Genomic DNA, 19,129 nt, shown 5'->3' on the forward strand with positions numbered 1-19,129 from the left:
GCCGCGGCGGGTGGGGGCCACTCTTGTGGTGGTGCGTGGACTTCTCATTGCGGTGGCTTTTCGTTGAGAAGCACGGGCTCTAGGCGCGCGGGCTCAGTAGTCGTGGTGCACAGGCCAGCCACTCCACGGCATGTGGGATCCTCCCGGGCCAGGGCTCGAACCTGTGTCCCCTGCATTGGCAGGTGGATTCTCAACCACTGCACCACCAGGGAAGTGCCATAAATGTTTTTTGATTGAATGAATTTGAAAGTGGAGCCAGCATTCAAACTGAGGTCCGTATGACTTCTTCACTCAAGTTTAGCAAACATACAAGAATCCTTTCAATTGTCTGATGTTGGGAGAGGCCAGGAGAGAAGAAACCTCACTGTGTTAAATATTTAGGTGCCCAGTACAAATATCTCTGACCTGAGTCAAAGTTGAATGCATGCCCTGGTGCTAGCTAAGGATGTGGAAAATTCTTAAGCTGATCGCCAGCTACTTTGCCATGCTGGGTCTTTCTTCATTTTATTTGAGTTGAAGAATTAAATGTTACTGAAAAATGGCATTGGATTAAAGCCCTTTTAGGTATATTTGCTTTCCAGAAGTTTCCTTAAAAAATTTTTTTTTAGTACTCTCCCAGGCAACATTTCAAAATTGGCAGAGTTCTTTTAGGTTAGTACCAATTTCTTTATAGGGCCACAATTCTAATAAGGCTTAACACGTACAATGTTACTAACTTTATTCCATTAAAAATAACAGAGCTCTATTTAACAAACTATTTTGTAATACTGTTAATAAATTTAAAATTCAGGCACAATTCCATCAGTCAAATGAATAAACTCTTGTTCCCTTTTTTCTTGTATGTAAACATACCTATTTACATAATTATAATCACAATGTAGACCTACATTTGTTTGCCTTTTTTTTCTTGACTTATAAACATTTCCCCCATGTTACTGTGTAGTGTTCATTATAAAATTTAAGATGTTATTCCATAATTTGCCTAATACCATTGTATCAGTCAGTGTTCTACCAGAGAAACAGAACCAGTAGAATTCTTTAGCAGGGAAACCTCAGTTTTGCTCTTGAGGTCTTTCAACTGATTGGGTGAAGCCTATGCAGATTATGAAGGATAATCTCCCTTGTTTAAAGTCAACTGAATGTAGATGTTTACTGTATCTATAAAACACTTTCACAGCAGCACCTAGTTTAGTGTTTAATTGAACTACTGGGTACTATAGCCTAGCCAAGTTGACATAAAACTAACCATCACAATCATTTAGGTTTTTTTCCCTGTAATAAATTACACTGTAATTTTATCTGTAACACTACATATAGCTTTTTACTTTCAGAGTTTATTTCTTTAAAATAAATTCCCATAGGTGGAATTACTGGATCAAGTGATATGAAGACCTAATAGGCTCTTGACAGGATTTAATATTTGTAAACTGAGAATACCACCACAGCCTTTCTTTTAATGATTTCTTCAGGAGTTGGTCTGTTCAACTGACTTATTTCCCATTTCCAAAAGCCTATTTTTTCCCCCCTGTATTTTCTAGCTCTGGAAATAGCTGCTTTCCTTCAGGGTTATCTGTAATTCTCCCCTCAGTCTCCACCTGTCACTTTCTCTCTCTTTTTTTTTTTTTTTTTTGCGATATGCGGGCTTCTCACTGTTGTGGCCTCTCCCGTTGCAGAGCACAGGCTCCGGACGCGCAGGCTCAGCGGCCATGGCTCACGGGCCCAGCCGCTCCGCGGCATGTGGGATCTTCCCGGACCGGGGCATGAACCTGTGTCCCCTGTATCGGCAGGTGGACTCTCAACCACTGTGCCACCAGGGAAGCCCCACTTTCCCTTTTGTGCTTTCACTTCTCTACTACCCCTCACTTTGTCTCATTTATCACAAATAAAACAGAAGCTTTATATTCCTACTTCTGAATCTGAGAATCTACTTGGATTGTACCCATTTTTGCCTTCGCTCCTTTTTTTACAATGAAGGAAATGATTCTCTTTCAAGGAAAGGCCTGATCCTTCATATGCTTTTAGATTCTTTCCTGTGGTCCTGTCTTAGAAACCTCACTTCACTACGTCATGACATTTTGCTTTCTACTGGGTTATCATAAGCAGCATTGAAATGTTTTATTTAAAGGAAAACAGTTTTCCCCTTCTCCACCAAACAAAAGCGCTCCTGAGATCCCATGTCAGCCTTCAGCTAAGCGCTTTTTTTGCTTTCCTTCAATACTAGTCTTCTTTAAATAGCTGTTTACAACTTCTGCTTCTAATTCCTTACCTCCCATTTACTTGGCAGCCTACTCCACTCTGCTTCTACCCCCATCCCCCCACCTTATCATAACTGCTTGTGCTAAGGCCCGTAATGACCCCTATGGTGCCAAATCTACTTAAAAAAAAAAAAAGAAAAAAAGCAAACAACCCCAAAACCGCAGCCACACATACATCACTCCCCTTCCCATAATCCCTTAATATCATCAAAATGTTCAGTTGTGGTGCAAATGTCATACTTTTCTTTCTTTCTTTGTTTTTTTTTTCTTTAACAGTTTGAAACAGATAAGGGCTACAAAGAGAGATTGGTTGACATGTCTTTTATGTTTCCTTTAATCTCTAAATTTCCTCTCAGTCTCTTTTTTCTCCCTTTCAGATTATTTGTTGAAGAAACCAGTTGTCCTATAAAGTTTCTCACTGTCTGGATTTTGCATCTCCCTGTTATAATTTAACAAGTTCCTTGGTTATACATTATTTGTAAGTTAGTATCTAGAGGCTTGATCAAATCCAGGTTTTTTTTTGTTTTTTTTTTTTGCATGGCCACTTTATAGGTGTTGGTGTGTTCTTTCATTGAGAGGCTCATAGTGCTTGGATGGCTCTCTTTTCGTGTTGTTAGCAGCCACAGAATTTCCATTTCATTCTTATCTTTCTGGACCTCTCAGTATGTTTGCCTTTATTGATTACTCCCTCTTTAAAATATGCTTTGCCTTCTGTGATATCACTTTCCTTGTTTGCCTCCTACCTCTGACCATTCCTCAGTTTAATTTGTTGCCTTTTCTACAATGTTGATTTTAAATGTTGGAATTCCTCAAGGGAGAGATCCTCTTCTCTTACACTGTACTCTCTTTCTACTTGATTTCATTCATTGTCCTACCTTTGAATACTATATATAAGCTCTCAACTTCTGTATTTCCCCAGATATCTCTAGTCTAAACCTCTCTCCTTAACTCTAGACTCATATATTCAATTACCCACTTGATATTTCCACTCTGAGGTCTTACAACATCTCCTTCTTTATATACTCTAAACTGCGTTCTTGGTCTTTTTCCACAAACCTGGTTCTCTCCCAGTTATCACTGTCTTAGTAAGTGGCATCTTTGTTTCTCTAGTTGCTCAAACCAGAAATTTAAGGTTCATCCCTGACACCTCCTTCTCTCCTGACACCCTTCTCTCCTGTCCTTCATATGGATAACTCCACTCCCTATCTTGTTAATTTTACTTCCTTTGTATTGCTTGAATCTATCTACCTCTCTCCATGTCTGTTGTCACTTCTCTAATCCAAACTACCATCATCTCTACCTTGGACTTTCTTTTTTAAAAAATTTATTAATTAATTAACTTATTTGGGGCTGCACTGGGTCTTTGTTGCTGCGTGTGGGCTTTCTCTCGTTGCGGCGAGCCGGGGCTGCTCTTGGTTGCGGTGCACGGACTTCTCATTGTGGTGGCTTCTCTTGTTGAGAAGCATGGGCTCTAGGTGCGCAGGCCTCAGTAGTTGCAGCAGGCGGGCTCAGTAGTTGTGGCTCAAGGGCTCTAGAGTGCAGGCTCAGTAGCTGTGGCGCACGGGCTTAGTTGCTCTGAGGCATGTGGTATCTTCTTGGACCAGGGATTGAACCTGTGTCCCCTGCATTGACAGGTGGATTGTTTTTTGTTTTTCTTTTTTTGGTACGCGGGCCTCTCACTGTTGTGGCCTCTCCCGTTGCGGAGCACAGGCTTGGGATGCGCGGGCTCAGCGGCCATGGCTCACGGGCCCAGCCGCTCCACGGCATGTGGGATCTTCCCGGATCAGGGCACGAACCCGTGTCCCCTGCATCGGCAGGTGGACTCTCAACCACTGCGCCACCAGGGAAGCCCGACAGGTGGATTCTTAACCACTGTACCACCAGGGAACAGGGAAGTCCCTACCTTGGACTATCTTTTAACTGAGTTCTTTGCTTGAAACCTGTAAAAGTTTTTTGTTTTATTTAGGAGAAAATATAAAATCTTTCTTTCTTTTTTTTGGCTGTGCCACGTGGCTTGTATCATCTCAGTTCCACAACCAGAGATCGAACCCGGACCCATGGCAGTGAAAGCGACGAGTCTTAACCACTGGACTGCCAGGGAATTCCCAAATATGAAATCTTAAATGTGATTTTAAGTTTTTGAGTGACCTGACCTTGTTTTTTGTTTCTCTAACTTCATCTTGTGTCACTCTCCACCTCAGTGGCTGTGTTTCAGAGTGATTGGCATTGTTTTTCCTCTCCCCCCCCCTCCATCCCCTTCTACAAAGTTTGAGAAAGTCTTGCCTCAGGGCCTTCACACCTGTTCTTCTCCCCTGGTATGCTTTTCTCCATTTCTGGCTTCTTCACAAGTCTAGCTTTTCTCTGCCTCCCTCTTTTTCTTCTTTAAGAAAATTGAGTATATTCTTCTTTCTAAATATTGGGTATCTACTGGAAGCCAGGACCCATCTGATCTAAAGAAGATCCCCTCTATTTTCATCTTACAGTATTTGTTATTTTCTGTAATGGCTTTTATAATGACCTGTAATTCTGTACCTGTCTGTTTGTTATATGTCTAGCCTTTCAGCTCCATGGAGTCAAAGATCATCTCTTTTGTTCACCTTTGTACCCCATCACCTAGTACAGTGCCAGGACCACATTGAGTGTTGTAAATATTTGCTGAATGAATGAGCTCACATTATCAAGAATTATCAAGCCTTGTCAGTTTTATCTCTGAAGTTATTTCCAAATTTGTTTTTATCTCACTATCCTCTGTGCTCTGGTTTAGACCATAATTATCTTGTCTCTAGGTTTTAAAATTACCTCTTAACTAGTGTCCTGGCCACCAGTCTTTTTGTTTTGTTTTCTTTTTTCATTTTTAAAAATTTTATAGTGGATTTACAATGTGGTATTAATTTCTGCTGTACAGCAAAGTGACTCAGTTATACACATATATATACATATTCATTTTCATATTCTTTTCCATTATGGTTTATCACAGGATACTGAATATAGTTCCGTGTGCTATATAGTAGGACATTGTTGTTTATCCATCCTGTATATCACAGTTTGCATCTGCTAATCCCAAACTCCCAATCCATCCGTCCCCCAACCCCTTCTCTCCCTTGGCAACCACAAGTCTGTTCTCTATATCTATGAGTCTGTTTCTGTTTCATAGATAAGTTCATTTGTGTTATATTTTAGATTCCACATAAAGTGATATCATATGGTATTTGTCTTTCTCTTTCTGACTTACTTCACTTAGTATGATAATCTCTAGGTCCATCCATGTTGCTGCAACTGGCATTATTTCATTCTTTTTACGGCTGAGTAATATTTCATTGTGTATATATATTCCACATCTTCTTTATCCATTCATCTGTCGATGGACATTTAGGTTGTTTCCATGTCTTGGCTCTTGGAAATAGTGCTGCTGTGAACATAGGGGTACATGTATCTTTTCGATTATAGTTTTGTCTGGATATATGCCCAGGTGTGGGATTGCTGGATCATATGGCAACTCTATTTTTAGTTTTTTTTTTTTTTTTTGCGGTACGCGGGCCTCTCACTGCTGCGGCCTCCCCGGCCGCGGAGCACAGGCTCCGGATGCGCAGGCCCAGCGGCCATGGCCCACGGGCCCAGCCGCTCCACAGCATATGGGATCCTCCTGGACCGGGGCACGAACCTGCGTTCCCTGCATCGGCAGGCGGACTCCCAACCACTGCGCCACCAGGAAAGCCCCATTTTTAGTTTTTTGAGGAACCTCCATACTGTTCTGCATAGTGCTGGCCACCAGTCTTTCTGCCCTCTTATTCATCCATTATTCTGCCTGGAGTAATTTTTCTGATCCTGTTACTGTTTTTCTCAAAAGCCATCAGTGTATCCCCATTGCTGGTAGGATAACATGTAAATTGGTTTGTTATTCAGGGAACATTACACTTTGACCCCGCCTACTTCTTCAGCCTCATCTCTCTTGACCCTAATCCATCCCTAAAAAGACTGAGTTTACTACACATTCATATGTTATATCACTTTGTTCCCTCAGCCTGGAATTCCTTTTTCCTCTATGCTATTAAAGCTCTTCATTCTTCAAGATCCAACTGGGCTGCCATTTCTTCCATGTAGGCTTGCAGCCCTCATCCACCCATTCATGACTATAAATTCCTTGATGGTATGCTATAGACTAAATGTTTATGTCTCCCCCAAATTCTTTTTTGTTTTTTTTTCTTTTTGCGGTACGCGGCCCTCTCAGTGTTGTGGCCTCTCCCGTTGCGGAGCACAGGCTCTGGACGTTCAGGCTCAGCGGCCATGGCTCACGGACCCAGCTGCTCCACAGCATGTGGGATCTTCCTGGACCAGGGCACGAACCCGCGTCGCCTGCATTGGCAGGCGGACTGTCAACCACTGCGCCACCAGGGAAGCCCTCCCCCAAATTCATATGTTAAATCCAAATGCCAAAGTGGTAATATTTTGTGGTGGGGCCTTTGAGAGGTGATTAGTTGATGAGGGTGGAGCCCCCATGAATAGGATTAGTGTCCTTATAAAGTAGACCCAGAGAGCTCCCTCTCCCCTTCTGCTATGTGAGAGAGAAAATGGCTATCTATGAACCAGGAAAAGGGTTCTCACCAGACACTGAATCTTCTGGTGCTTTGATTTTGAACTTCTTAGCCTCCAGAACTGTGAGAAGTAAATTTCTTTTGTTTGTAAGCCACCTAGTCTATGGTATTCTCTTATAGCAGCCCAAATGGACTAAGACAGGTAGTACTTTGTTTTGTTCCTTGCTGTATACTCAGTATCTTGAACAGTGTCTGGCATGTACTAGGCTCTCGATAAATGCTTGTTGAATTATTGAATAAAATAATTTATCCACTCATTCAACAAATATTTATTAAGCTTTTTTGAATTTCCATAGCACTCTTTTGGTCCTGTGCACTATAATTAGATATATAGATGTTCATTTATTATCCATAGGAACTGATCACTTATAAAATTACTCCCCACTCAGACATCCCTCTCTGCTCACCACTGGGCTCTGTCCTCCTCACTCTCTTTGTCAGTAAGGGCATTTCAAATGGTAGGATAATTAACATCTAACAATATGATGCAAGTAGATTCTAAAAGGAAAACTGAAATTTCTGCAAAACATAAAGAATTTTATGAATTTGAAATAAAGTGATATTGGAGAATGGCTTGAACCACACACACAAAAGTCATTGACAAATGAGGATTAGGTAAAATTAGACCAGTTTAAAATTGAAGGAAAAATTAACATGAGTAATGTCATAATAGGAGATTCAGAGGACAATGATTTGAGTAACAAAGGATTAAGAGAGACCCTTGGCAAAAACTGGTGAAGCTCCTGAATATTTTTACAAAACTGATCCTCTTCATCAACGTGTTCTGAAAGCCAAATGTGAAATGACCAATGTTCTCTGGTTTAAGAATTACCTTAGTGGCAATTATAGCTTACATTTTGTTAAATTACAAAATTTTGTTTTATACTTATTTTGAAAAATTAAAGACCCCATCTACTTTTTATTTATTTTATTTTATTGTAGTTTTGTCCTTCATCAGTTAACTTAAGTGGCATTTTTGGGTATTAGTTATACCCAGATAACAAGAATCCCTTTGTATGCACTTGTCCCCCATTAGATTTATTTCCCTGACGTTGGGGATTTTGCATTATTCATTATATTCCTATGGGGCCTAGCTCAGAGTCTGGCACATAGGAGATACCTAATAAAGCAAAGGGTTAGGAAGAAGTGAACAGTAATTGAAGAGATTTGGAAAAGTGTCTTGAAAAGGTACTGTTTGGAGAGGGGAGCTAAGATCCCACAAACTGCACTGCGTGGCTAAAAAAAAAAGGTACCGTTTGGTACAGTTTGTGTGGCAGGTGAGTGAGTAGGGTTTGACTGTTATACTTTGTTATGTCCAAATAGAGAACATCTCTTATTCTTCCTTTTGCTAGCTCCTGCCTAGTGTGTACTTTAATATTCAGAGTCTGGTCTCTGCCGCAATAGCTCTTGTTCTCATTGTAATTCTTCCTAGAGATTGAGATGGAAATGAGGAAGGCTTTGGGCTGCTGCCTGGGCATCCACATTCACGAGAACTTAGAAATGCAGAGGGACCAAATGCCATGCCTGACCTAGATGAATCCAGGTCAGCCAATCATTGCTTTCTTGCCTCTCCCTTTGTTCTCTGTGCTGCCAGCCTTCTATTCTGCAGGAGGTTTATGCTACAGCTGTTTATGCCAATTAATATAATGCTAATATGCCCTTTAATGAAAGCATGGAAACACAGGGTCTCAGCCAGTGGATAAGAACAGTATAGTGTCAGCTTTCAAAGTACCTTTTCACTAACAACACCTGGACCAGGCACCTGAAAATTTTTTGACATTGTTTTTGAAACCGTAGAAACAGAAGCTGAAAGTGACCATTGCTTAGGGAATCTAACCCCTCATTTTATGGCATAAGGAAACAAAAACCCTCAGAGATGGTCAACCTCATGCCACATTAACAGTTCCATGCCTCCTATTTTAACAAAGCTCTATCTCATATAAATATAATTTTGTCCTCTATATTGTGTAGCAGTTAAAAACCTCTGCTACTGACCTAACTTGGAATCCTATGGCTCTGCCAATTCCTGACTCTCTGATCTGGGGGCAGTTACTTAACCTCTGTAGTTTTAGATTCCTTATCCTTAAAGTGGTATTAACAGTAGCACCTACTTCATAGGTTTGTTACCAGGATCACATGAGGTAATAATTGTAAAGTACTTAGCAGATTCTGGCACAAAACAAGTGCTCAATAAATGTTGGCTCTCATAATTATCCATATTACAGGATAGGGAAGTGAAAATGAGCCTAATGACCAGTGCTTTAATTTACAGCCCTGTCCTTGAAACCTTTGTTCCTAATTCTCCTTCAGTTAGAGTTTAAGCCTTGTAAAAGCAAGGACCTTGTGCTTGCTTCTGTTTCCTCAGCAACTAAAATAATTTTTAGCATACAGTAGATGTTTAGTAAGTATTTGGTGTATTAATGAATTCTTTTAGAAAAAATTTTCTCTGAATAACACCTATTATTAGATACTCTAGTGACTTGAAACTTTTTTCTTTACAGTTGTTTATATGAATTTGCACTTGTCTTTGTAGTATTTGTGTTGTATCCTTGATCTTTTCAGATGTCTTTGTTTCTCTCTATACTGTAAATCTTTAAGAGTGGAAGACTGTGATCTCTGCTTTGGGAATTTCCCTATAGCTCCTAATGTAGTAGTTTTTTTGTACACAGTTATTAGTGCTTATTAATTACTGAAAACTGACTATAAAAATCACTTGTATTCAACATTATTTTTTAGCAAAACTCAGTATATGCTATAGCATCATTCCCAGCTCTAAGAAGTTGTGAATTTGTAGGGTCAGTCCTTGATGGCAAGAGGTACTTTATTGCCTTTGTGAATGTTATTCTTTATACTTGAAACGCTCCCTCCATCCTCCTTGCCCCTTCTCTGCCAGATGTCAACTGCTCATTCTTCAGGGCTCAGTCTTCCTCTGTCAAGTTGGTTTTCTTCCTTTCTTCTGTGATTAATTCCTCATTATGTAAATCTCTTCCTGGAGGAAGTGGGCAACTTTTGCAAATGGGATGATTGTGAAGGAGGACATTCCACACTGAGGGAAGAGTTGTTGATGCAAAGACAAGGAAGGAAAGGGTCAGTTGTTATGCGAACATGATGGCAAATATTATATGTTATCTTTAGTGTAGGGTAGTTTACTGGTCAGGGTTCTTATTAGTGGGGCAAGTAACAGAATCCACTCTAGCAAGTTCAAGGAAAATTGATTTATTAAAGGATACCAGCGAGATGAAAGAGTCTTTGGGAGAATAGAAGAAATGGACCCAGGCTGAGCTTCCAGGAATAAACTTTCCAAACTGCACCAAAGAATAAAGCTCTCAAGGATGCTGCTGTCTTTGCCATAATCTAGAAGCTGCAGAATCAGGCAGCTGTTGCTACAACTGCTAGATCTAGAACTATGCTGCCTCTGTTGCAGTTTGTTCCAGCAAAAGGGGTGTCCTGTGCCCAGTCTCTCCACTCATCTAATACATAGTTACAAATCAGTATCTAGTGTGAGAGCATCTGATTAGCAGAACCTAAATGACTTTTAGGAGGGAGTCTGGGAAATACAGGTTTTTTTTGCTTTCCAATCTCTGAAGTACTCAAAGCTAGAAAGGGGTTAGAATAGGTGTTGAGCAAAGCAATTTACAGATTCCACTGTAGAGAGTATTCAGGTGGCTTGTACCATCTTCTATTACCGAATTCTATGTCATTTGGAATTCTTTAAGCAGCAATTCTGACTCAAATTTGGTTTATATCATATTGAAACTTATATAAATTGAAAATTATAACAACACAAAAGTAGAAGATTGTGTTACTTATATCCCCAAGCTGTCTTCCATCATGGTGGTAAATTGATAGTAACCATTGGAGGGGCTAAGTTTCTTTGTTAACCAGTGGATGAGAGAGATATAGATACATAGACAGAGGGGTAGGGGGAAAGGGAGGGAGACAGGGAGAGAGGCAGAAAGAGGCAGAGAGAGAGACAGAGGCAGACACTGACTTCATCTCCCAAAATGGACAAAATTTCCCCTTTAGTGCAATTGGACCACCTTAGGCCACTTACCCATCCCTGAACTGCAAGAGTTTCAAGGGATGTGCCAGATGCCAATTGGTTAAGCCTGAGTTCTTGGACTAATCACTGCAAGGAGAATGGGATTACTATATTTGGTTTGGGTGTAGAATGAAGACCTACCCTTGGAGCTAGGTTTGGGGTCAGCTTTCCCTTAGGACAGTGGTTTTCAAAAAGTGGTCACTTAGGAACTTGTTAAAAATGCAAATTCTCGGGCCAGGTATCAGACCTACTGAATCGAAAACTCTGGGTGTGGGGCCCAGGAACCTGTGTTTTAACAAGCTCTTCAGGTGATTTTTGACTCTGATAATATGCTAAAATTTGAGAACTGCCTTAGTTACATTGGCTACTGAGGAATGAATACTGGATAAAAATCAGGGCTCTATTGGGAGGGAGGAAGAGGGGAATGAATGCTGGCTAGCCAGTAGCGTCCATTTCAGAACTATAAAGGTGAGTAGGGATCAGTTCATGAGAATCATGAATGTCTGCCTCACAAGCTTGTTGTGAGATTTCAGACTAGACAAGGGATGTGTGAGGGACCTGTACAGTGAAGGAGATAGAATATAACAGGGATGAAGTAGAAAGTACATTGAACTTGGAGTCAGAGATTGGGTTCTCATCCTGGTCTTTCTACCTCTTTGAGCTTCAAACTCCTCTTCTGTAAAATAGGGACTATAACTACTGGAATGTTGGAGAATTAAATGAACAAAAGTATGTGGAAGCACTTAGTTCATTGTTTAGCGTATTAATAAGTAAATATTTACTGAAAATTATGATGCTTGGCTAAAGCAGTATGAACTTTATTCCGAGGTCAAGGGGAGGCTTGCTCCCTTAGGCTTGTCTTTCCTCTTAAGACAATTTCCTGGTTTCAGGAAACAATTTCCAGTTGTTTCAGATCTGATCATATTCAGATCATATTCATTTTCAGATCAGCTCTGGTTTAACTGCATGAGCAATGGTTTTCTGCCTCAGCAGTCTTTTCCTGAGGGAATTATGTGAATTATTTACTTCAGCTGTCACAGGGCTATAGATTTTTATTTTTGCTTTTATAACTAATATGTATTGGGGGGTGATGTGACCATACGTATTTTATGTTCTGCCTTGGCATTTTTTAGAATTTTCTTATCTGAGGTCATTTTAATGTGTAACACTATGCCTTCTTCCTCCTACTTTTTGTTTTTTACACATTTCACATTTTCTAAATATGGAATATTTATAAATTCATATTAGGTTACAATGGGAAAGGTGTTTAGGATTGGTTTGGACTCTCTCCCTTACTTTATATATAAAGAAACTTAGACAGGGAAGTAATTTATCCAGTCTTGGGTCCTGCTTCTTGCCCTCTTCTGTTTTCTTGGCATGGAAGAATTACATCTGGGGTTAAATTTCATTTTTTGTTCTATAATATTAAATAGTCAAGAGTCACTTGTAAATTGTTTATATCTGATGGGATTTAAAGTCATAAGCCTGGTCTGCTGTAAGTGAAGCAGAGCTGATGTTCCAACCTAGGAAGATTACCTAGTGAATAGAAGTGTTGTGACTCCAACAGTGGGAAGAAGGGCCCTGCCATGAACACACTCTTCACTCCTAGACATACTTGGCATGTTATTAAATGTGCCACTTAGAGGAGGTGCCAGTGTTGTGTTATTAGGTAGCTTGTGACCTTTTCTATGTTTACATGTAGGGTGTTCGAAGAAGGAAGGAATGAAATTGAATGGGTAATTTCTACTCTGTGGTGCTGAGCACTTCTTACCTTATCACTACAAATAACAGTTAATTTTTTTTTTTTCTTTTAGAGAGTTACTGTTGGGTGGCAAGGAAACCAGAGAAACTGCTTCTAGTCTTGTTGGTACTAATTAAAACCTAGATTTCCAGATGAAGGGGAACCTAAGGGTTATCCAATCTAATACCCTTATTTTATGAATGAGAAAACCGAGGCCAAGAGAAGAAAAAATTACTTAATATTATACAATTAAAACAATATATACAATAAGTTAGTTCCAGAGTCAGGACCACATCTCAGCCCTTCTGACTCTGTTAAGTATATTTCTACTATACCATTCTGCAAGGCAGTGAAAGAGGAAATGTGGGGTAGTGAGAAGAGCACAGGTTTAGGGGCAAAAGATCTGAGTAAAAGCCATGGCTCTGCCACTTACTGACTTGTTCCTGAGAAAGTAATATCACTTCCTTAAGCACCAGTTTCTTCCTTTGTAAAATAGGATAATGCTGATACTTTCTTACCTGCCTCACAGGGTTATTATTAGAATACCATGTGAGATACAGTGGATAAAAGGAAGGCAAATTTGCTTATGGATTTCAGCTCCATCACCTATAAACTGTGATTTTAGGGCAAGTCATTTAATTTCTGTGAACACAGTTTTTCCTTTGTAAAATTGGGACAATAATAGCTCCCTTGCAGAGTTGTTTTGAGGGCATTAATGTATGTAAAGCATTCAAAATGGTGCCTGGCACATGAGAGGTGTTCAGAGAGTGTTTGATATATTCTCAGATGACTTAGTTCTGTCTTCTCAGAACTGTTCCTCTAAAGGCTTAACATAGATATAGCAGCACTTATTCTGGGGCTTTAAAACTATTTTGTGGAGTCTGATTCAGAGGCTGTAGGTGGGGTAGGGTGTGGGGTTTGCTGTTAGTCAGGTTTCTATTCTGAACTGTAGTGGCCTATGCTCAGGCTCTTCAATCCAGGGAAGGGCCTCTGGAGATGGCAGGCATTGAATATGGTGAATTGATTGAAGAAGAGGTGGAGGAAACTTGGTGGCTGCGAAACTTGGGAGGAAAAATGGAAATGGGATAAGTGGTACTATTTTTGGTCACCACTGCCTGCAGCCCACAGAATATCAGTATGTCAGGACCTTAACGGTGAAAACTTCTTTCATTATGATCTCAGTCTCTGACACTATAGTGCCTCAAAGTCATGGGACTATCTCTAAGTCCTCTGTTGCTCCGAACACCCGACTTACAGTAGATATACAATGTATTTTTTATTGAAAGAATGAATATCTGAAGTGGAGAACTGCTGTGACCCATAGGGGTCCATAAACCCTTGGTGGCCCCTAATCTCTCGCCAGCTCCACCATCAGACATTCTTCTGCATGCTTTAAATACATTATCTTACCAAATGCGAACAAGTAGCTTTTTGAATTAAGCTGATGATACTGCCCTCAGTTACACAGATACAGAATATGGAGTTTAGATAAAGGAAATGACTTGCCTTAGCTAGCAAAGGGTAGATCCGGAATTTGAACCCATGTCTTTTTTTTTTTTACATCTTTATTGGAGTATAATTGCTTTACAATGGTGTGTTAGTTTCTGCGTTATAACAAACTGAATCAGTTATACATATACATATGTTCCCATATCTCTTCCCTCTTGCGTCTCCCTCCCTCCCACCCTCCCTATCCCACCCCTCAAGGCGGTCACAAAGCACCGAGCTGATCTCCCTGTGCTATGCGGCTGCTTCCCACTAGCTATCTATCTTACGTTTGGTAGTGTATATATGTCCATGCCACTCTCTCACTTTGTCACAGCTTACCCTTCCCCCTCCCCATATCCTCAAGTCCATTCTCTAGTAGGTCTATGTCTTTATTCCTGTCTTACCCCTAGGTTCTTCAGACATTTATTTTTTTCTTAAATTCCATATGTGTTAGCATACGGTATTTGTCTTTCTCCTTCTGACTTACTTCACTCTGTATGACTCTGTATGACAGACTCTAGGTTTATCCACCTCATTACAAATAGCTCAATTTCATTTCTTTTTATGGCTAATATTCCATTGTATATATTGCCACATCTTCTTTATCCATTCATCCAATGATGGACACTTAGGTTGTTTGCATCTCCGGGCTATTGTAAATAGAGCTGCAATGAACATTTTGGTACATGACTCTTTTTGAATTATGGTTTTCTCAGGGTATATGCCCAGTAGTGGGATTGCTGGGTCATATGGTAGTTCTATTTGTAGTTTTTTAGGAACCTCCATACTGTTCTCCATAGTGGCTGTACCAATTCACATTCCTACCAGCAGTGCAAGAGGGTTTCCTTTTCTCCACACCCTCTCCTGCATTTATTGTTTCTAGATTTTTTCATGATGGCCATTCTGACTGGTGTGAGATGATATCTCATTGTAGTTTTGATTTGCATTTCTCTAATGATTAATGATGTTGAGCATTCTTTCATGTGTTTGTTGGCAGTCTGTATATCTTCTTTGGAGAAATGTCTATTTAGGTCTTCTGCCCATTTTTGGATTGGGTTGTTTGTTTATTTGTTATTGAGCTGCATGAGCTGCTTATAAATTTTAGAGATTAATCCTTTGTCAGTTGCTTCATTTGCAAATATTTTCTCCCATTCTGAGGGTTGTGTTTTGGTCTTGTTTATGGTTTCCTTTGCTGTGTAAAAGCTTTGAAGTTTCATTAGGTCCCCTTTGTTTATTTTTGTTTTTATTTCCATTTCTCTAGGAGGTGGGTCAAAAAGGATCTTGCTGTGATTTGTCATAGAGTGTTCTGCCTATGTTTTCCTCTAAGAGTTTGATAGTGTCTGGCCTTACATTTAGGTCTTTAATCCATTTTGAGCTTATTTTTGTGTATGGTGTTAGGGAGTGATCTAATCTCATACTTTTACATGTACCTGTCCGGTTTTCCCAGCACCACTTATTTAAGAGGCTGTCCTTTCTCCACTGTACATTCCCGCCTCCTTTATCAAAGATAAGGTGACCATATGTGCGTGGGTTTATCTCTGGGCTTTCTATCCTGTTCCATTGATCTATATTTCTGTTTTTGTGCCAGTACCATACTGTCTTGACTACTGTAGCTTCGTAGTATAGTCTGAAGTCTGCAAGCCTGATTCCTCCAGCTCCGTTTTTTGTTCTCAAGATAGCTTTGTCTATTCGAGGTCTTTTGTGTTTCCATACAAATTGTGCAATTTTTTGTTCTAGTTCTGTGAAAAATGCCATTGGTAGTTTGATAGGGATTGCATTGAATCTGTAGATTGCTTTGGATAGTATAGTCATTTTCACAATGTTGATTCTTCCAATCCAAGAACATGGTATATCTCTCCATCTATTTGTATCATCTTTAATTTCTTTCATCAGTGTCTTATAGTTTTCTGCATACAGGTCGTTTGTCTCCTTAGGTAGGTTTATTCCTAGGTATTTTATTCTTTTTGTTGCAGTGGTAAATGGAGTGTTTCCTTAATTTCTCTTTCAGATTCTTCATCATTAGTGTATAGGAATGCAAGAGATTTCTGTGCATTGATTTTGTATCCTACAACTTTACTAAATTCATTGATTAGCTGTAGTAGTTTTCTGGTAGCGTCTTTAGGATTCTTTATGTATAGTATCATGTCATCTGCAAACAGTGAGAGCTTTACTTCTTCTTTTCTGATTTGGATTCCTTTTATTTCCTTTTCTTCTCTGATTGCTGTGGCTAAAACTTCCAAAACTATGTTGAATAAGAGTGGTGAGAATTGGCAACCTTGTCTTGTTCCTGATCTTAGTGGAAATGCTTTCAGTTTTTCACCATTGAGGACGATATTGGCTTTGGGTTTGTCATATATGGCCTTTATTATGTTGAGGAAAGTTCCCTCTATGCCTACTTTCTGCAGGGTTTTTATCATAAATGGGTGTTGAATTTTGTCGAAAGCATTCTCTGCATCTATTGAGATGATCATATGGTTTTTATCCTTCAATTTATTAATATGGTTTTTCACATTGATTGATTTGCATATATTGAAGAATTCTTGCATTCCTGGAATAAACCCCACTTGATCATGGTGTATGATCCTTTTAATGTGGTGTTGGATTCTGTTTGCTAGTATTTTGTTGAGGATTTTTGCATCTATGTTCATCAGTGATATTGACCTGTAGTTTTCTTTCTTTGTGACATCCTTGTCTGGTTTTGGTATCAAGGTGATGGTGGCCTCGTAGAATGAGTTTGGGAGTGTTCCTCTCTCTGCTATATTTTGGAAGAGTTTGAGAAGGATAGGTGTTAGCTCTTCTCTAAATGTTTGATAGAATTCGCCTGTGAAGCCATCTGGTCCTGGGCTTATGTTTGTTGGAAGATTTTTAATCACAGTTTCAATTTTAGTGCTTGTGATTGGTCTGTTCATATTTTCTATTTCTTCCTGATTCAGTCTTGGCAGTTTGTGCATTTCTAAGAATTTGTCTTTTTCTTCCAGGTTGTCCATTTTATTGGCATAGAGTTGCTTGTAGTAATCTCTCATGATCTTTTGTATTTCTGCAGTGTCAGTTGTTACTTCTCCGTTTTCATTTCTAATTCTATTGATTTGAGTCTTCTCCCTTTTTTTCTTGATGAGTCTGGCTAATGGTTTATCAATTTTGTTTATCTTCTCAAAGAACCAGCTTTTAGTTTTATTGATCTTTGCTATTGTTTCCTTCATTTCTTTTCTTTTTTTTTTCAGTATGCGGGCCTCTCACTGTTGTGGCCTGTCCCGCTGTGGAGCACAGGCTCCTGACGCACAGGCTCAGCGGCCATGGCTCACGGGCCCAGCTGCTCCACGGCATATGGGATCTTCTCGGACCGGGGCACGAGCCCGTATCCCCTGCATCGGCAGGTGGACTCTCAACCACTGCGCCACCAGGGAAGCCCCTCCTTCATTTCTTTTTCATTTATTTCTGATCTGATTTTTATGATTTCTTTCCTTCTGCTAACTTTGGGTGAACCCATGTCTTTATAACTCAAAGATAATGCCGTGTCTGTCTTCCTTACCAAATGGGAGCTTCTTGAAGGCAGGGGTGTTATCTGATTCAAATCTGTTTCCTATTCTCAGTACAGGAACTGAAAAAGAATAATTTTTATTAAACAGTTTATACACTGGAAAGTCGTAGACTCAGAGAGTAGGGCAATAGGGATGAGGTATTAAGAAACTGTTTCCTAGTCTGCATTATTTGCCTGGGGAGAACCCCAGTCCTCAAGGTGAATTTTTTTTATAACCCATAGGATCAAAAAGGAAAGCATTATGTACTGCAGAAATCCATAAGAATAACTAACGCAAACTTTATAATGCTCTAAAGAGCTTAGTGTCTCATTTGGAAAATAACACCTCCTTCACTGTTTTGCCTTGAGGAAAATTGAGATAATACAACTCAGAGAGCCTGTGTGAAGTGTAAAGTGTATGTTAAATTGTTTTTAGGCGTAGCTCTCCCTGCCCTTCTCTGGGCTTCAGTTAACTCTGTACAATGAGGTGTTGGACTGGATGACCTCTATGGCTCCCACAACTCAGACATGTAGATAATGGTGTGCAGCTGTTCCATTGCTTACTTCCTCCATTAATGTGGTAACAGAGAATGGATGCCTCTGATGTTCTGCATTCTCATTGCCCCTCTTTCTTTAAGCTAGTTTCCCTTAAAGTCTATTGCCTGCTTTAGTTTTCTTTTTAGGCTGTTTCTGTGAGGGCTAGCATTCCCTTTTGAGGTTGAACTGAATTGTGTAAGGCTTCAGGAAGTGGCAGAAGCACCTTCCTCAAACCTGGTTGCACCAAATGCCCATCAAGTCTAGTCGTGTCCCCAAAGAGGAAGAGAAAGCCTGGGTTCCTTAGCCAGTAGATAAGAGTTTCTTCCTTGAGCTCCCTGAGCTAATTTCACCACTTAAAGAATGGACATTTCCTTTTCACTTCCAAATGGCTCACTTTGTACGTGATTAATATTCCTAGGCCATTTTTGTGTCACTCTTTAATTTTCATCCACCTTCCTAGGTCTGACCTTTGGGTCATACAAAATAAATTCAAGCCGTCCTCCACATTACAACCCTTTATAATCATAATGGTGATGTTATTTCTGTTCTTCTCTGGTAAATATTTTCTTCAAGTGCGTCTCAGATGAGTACCTCTCCTTGCCCCTCATACCACTTTTCTCTCAGTAAAATACTCCTATGGGTAGTCCCTTCCTTATGCTAATCTTCTGCTCCTGTGTAACCCATCCACTTCTACTCTCCTAAGTTTTGTCACTGTTGCTTAAATAAGCCATATGTTCTCTTTCATATCTCCCTAACTTGTTTTTCATGGTTTCTTTTTTTTTTTTTTTTTTGCGGTACACGGGCCTCTCACTGTTGTGGCCTCTCCCATTGCAGAGCACAGGCTCCGGACGCGCAGGCTCAGCGGCCATGGCTCACAGGCCCAGCCGCTCCGCGGCATGTGGGACCGGGGCATGAACCCGCGTCCCCTGCATCGGCAGGTGGACTCTCAACCACTGC

General features: G+C 40.1%; 1 protein-coding gene across 3 annotated transcripts in view; it reads left to right on the top strand.

Annotated features, from left to right (window-relative positions):
- The window catches only part of PAK1 (p21 (RAC1) activated kinase 1), a 155,063-nt gene that overhangs the window by 12,564 nt on the left and 123,370 nt on the right, over positions 1-19,129 (top strand). Inside the window, exon 1 of one of the 3 annotated variants that reach the window (XM_029209062.1) lies at positions 8,295-8,390. The exons of the other annotated variants lie outside the window; for them this stretch is intronic. The gene's annotated coding sequence lies outside the window, so the exon portion shown is untranslated. Of the gene's footprint in view, positions 1-8,294; positions 8,391-19,129 lie in introns of those variants that run through there. 3 annotated transcript variants of the gene reach the window in all.

This window comes from Monodon monoceros, unplaced genomic scaffold (assembly GCF_005190385.1).
Source record: "Monodon monoceros isolate NGI ecotype Baffin Bay Population unplaced genomic scaffold, NGI_Narwhal_1 Super_Scaffold_7, whole genome shotgun sequence".
NCBI classification, from domain to species: Eukaryota; Metazoa; Chordata; class Mammalia; order Artiodactyla; family Monodontidae; genus Monodon; species Monodon monoceros.